Genomic DNA, 3,686 nt, shown 5'->3' with positions numbered 1-3,686 from the left:
AAATATTTGATAATTGAAATAATAGATAATTAAAAATTATTTTAAAGTTTAAATATTTTAAATAATTTTATTTAATTTAAATAATTTAAAATTAAAATTAAATTTAAAAGTTAAATATTTTAAATAACTTTTAAAATAATTAAAAATGAAAAATTATTTTAAAATAAAGACAGCAGTGAGGGCAGGTAACTTAAGATTAATGAAAATATTTCATCATCTTGTAAGAAGAGTGTCAGGGCTGCCCAAGTTCACCATGAAGGAGGCTGGTGAAGAATGCTAAGATCAAGAAAAGATTTTATAGAAAGTTATATTGGAAAAAAAGCAGATTATCAAAAAAGAGACATAATTACTTCTTAGAGTGGATAGGTTGATAATGGATGACCAAAAGAAGCCAAAAAATAACATTTTAAATTTTGTTTATTATCTCATTCAAGGTGAATGACCTTTGATCTGGAAAGGATAGGAAATATGGCTAATGAGGAGTTGAAACCCAAGATGAGTATGGAGATGATCTTGGTGAATTCAAATTACCAGGTCCAGACCAGCTATATCACAGGGTACTGAAAGAGCTGGCAGATGTTTTTGCTGAGCTCCCACCAACAATCTTCAAAAGATTGTAGAGGAGAAAAATGTTGCAGAACTGGAGATGATTTTCAGAAATGGGAGGCAATTTTGGCAAAATTTTTGGAATCAATTTGTGAAAGGCTGGATTGTGAGCATTAAAAAATGAAGTGGTGATTACAAAGCACCATCATGACTGCATCAAGAAGAGATTATGTTACACTAGCCTTATTTCCCTACTTGATGAGATTACTAGATTGTTCTATCAGGGGAATGTTGTAGATAAAATTTCTCTCGATTTTAGGAAAGCATCTGCTACTATTTCATCTAATCTTTGTGGTCAGATAGCTCCAGTGGAGGAGTCTAAGGATCTGTGCTTGGCCCAGAACTGTTCTGCATTTTTCATCCAATGGCATGGATGAAAAAACATTGATGGCAAGCTTATTAAATCTGGAGATGAAGCAAAGCTGGAAGGAATAGCTACCATGTTGGACAACATAGTCAAGAGCTAATAGAACAATGACAGATTAAGATGATGGAATGGATCTAATAAGAAGAAATGTAGTAGGGTAAATGTAAAATCTCAGAAACACAGAATCTCAGAGCCTCAATATCTATCTAGTCCAATCCTTAACTGAGCAAGGTCATCTTTTATTATATAGCAGGATAATTAGTCATTCAATCTTTGTGAGAAATGTCCTCCAGTCATGCAACCCATTATAATTCAAATGTTCTGTAGTTTATATATATATATATATATATATGAATTTTAAATCTGTCATACTGAAATGTTAGTCAATAAACACTTATTAAGTGCTTTCTATGTACCAGGCATTATGCTCAGTGCTAGGGTTACAAAGAAAGGCAAAAAACAATCACTGCCCAGAAAAACAACATGTGGACAACTATGTTTAAACAAGATATGTATAGGATAAATTAAGGATAGTCACAAAGGGAAGGCAGTAAGATTAAAGGGGACTGGGAAAGGCTTATTGAAAAATATGAGACTTTAGTTGAGACTTGAAGGAAGCCAGGGAAGCTAGGAGGTAGAGATATGGAGGAAAAGCAATCCAGGGTGAGATTTGAGGTAGGTGGGTAATTGATAGTGTCAAAGATCAAGAAGGATGAGGATTGAAAAAAGGTCATTAGCTTTAGATAAAGTCACCGAATCACAAAATCTCAGAGTTGGAAGGTACCTTAGGGTCCAGCTACCTAAATAAAAATCACTTCTAGAATATACCTGATGAGCTGTTATCCAGACCTTCCTTAAAGGCTTCTAGTGAGCGGGAATATATGCTTCTTGTTCTGGGCTGAGCCAGACCCATGCTAGTCTCCTGGTAGTTTAGGTTTGATGTGGAACAAAATGAGACAATCAGAGATCATGCGCAAATTAACAAAAGGAGATTCACTTAGACATACCAGGAGAAGGACATTCAATATCTTTGAGGACACCTCTAGTTGATTCAGCTGTTCAAAATTGCCTTGCCTGAGCTGCCTATGATGACCCACCAGCCAAGCATAGGATAGGGTTCCGGGAGTTCTTAGTGGCTGTTTTGTATTCAGATGACCAGGAAGTGATGTCACTAGCCTGAGTCTTCTGTCCCCTCAGTCAATCAAATCTTGAGGATAGTTTCAATAATAATAGCTAGTATTCAAATAGTGCTTTAATACTTGAAAATATTTTATAAATATTATTTCACTTATTCCTCACAACAGTCCTGTAAGACAGGTGAAATTATTATCCCCATTTTAGAGATGAGGAAACTGAGACTGTGAGAGTACGTGAACTAAGATCACAGAGCTGGTGTCTGAGACAGAATTGAACTCAGGACTTTCTTGCCAAAGTAATTTTCCCAAAATGTAGTTCTGAGCATGTCACCCTTCTACTCAATAAACTCTAGTGTCCCTTTATTGCCTCCAGGATAGAATCTTGTTTGGCTTTTAAAAGCCTTTGCAACCTGACCCCTTCCTCTCTTTCTACTCTTCCATAAATATTTATTAAATGACTACTATGTGCCAGGCCCTGTGAACATACAAAGGAAGGCAAAAGACAGCATACTGTACATTTCAGTGACACCTCTCTTCTTGTGATTGTTCCTGTCTCTGTCCCCTGACTCCTTGCCTTTTCTTTGGGGGTCTTTTATGACTGCAATGTTCTCCCTCCACCTCCTGGCTTCCTCTAAAACTCAGTTCATGAGTCATCCCCCAATCCTCTTTATCTTTTGTGCCCATGACCCCATATCTGATCTATTGTAATTTCACCTTTGCAATATCTCTCACATCTGTCCCCTTTTCTCTTCTGACACTGCCACCACCTTGGTGCAGGACCTCATCACCTCATGCCTGGACTTTTGCAATAACCTCGGGTGGGTCTGCTTGCCTCAAATCTCTCCAATTCCTCCTGCATCCTGCCACTGAAGTGACTTTCCTAAAGCTCAGGTCTGATCACTTCACTCTCTTATTCAATAAACTCTACTGGTTCCCTATCTCCTCCACAATCAAACATAAAATTCTGTGTTTGGCATTCAAAACCCTTTGTAACCCAGCCCCCTTCTACCTTTCCAGTCTTCTTACACTTTACTCTCTGCAACGTACTCTTCAGTCCAGTGACACTGGCATCCTGGCTATTCCAAGAACAATACACTCCGTCTTTCCTCTACTCTGGGCATTTTTTGTGGCTGTCCCCTGTGCCCAGAATGCTCTTCTTCCTTACCTCTGCCTACCTCCTTCACTTGCTTCTTCCATGTCTCAACTAAAATCCCATCTTCTACAGGAAGCCTTTCCCAACTCCTCTTAATTCTAGTGACTTCCTTCATTTAATTATTTTCTATTTATTCCAGTACATAACTTGTTTGTATAATAATGATTTGCTTGTTGTCTACCCCTCTTAGACTGTGAGCTCCTTGAGAGATGGACTGTCTTTTCTCTCTTTTTGTATCCCCAGTGTTTAGCAGAGTCCCTGGCACATAGAAGTCCCTTAATAAATGTTTATTGACTGATTCATTGACCTTTGGCAGGAGGTCTTTCCTTTTTGGCCCTACTGCTAGTGCCTTCCCTCTGAGATTCCCTCCCATTTGCTCTATCTATCTATCTATCTATCTATCTATCTATCTATCTATCTATCT

Source organism: Vombatus ursinus, unplaced genomic scaffold, assembly GCF_900497805.2.
Source record: "Vombatus ursinus unplaced genomic scaffold, bare-nosed wombat genome assembly UNPS02014774.1, whole genome shotgun sequence".
In the NCBI taxonomy this organism is placed as follows: domain Eukaryota; kingdom Metazoa; phylum Chordata; class Mammalia; order Diprotodontia; family Vombatidae; genus Vombatus; species Vombatus ursinus.
This window is presented reverse-complemented; position numbering follows the sequence as displayed.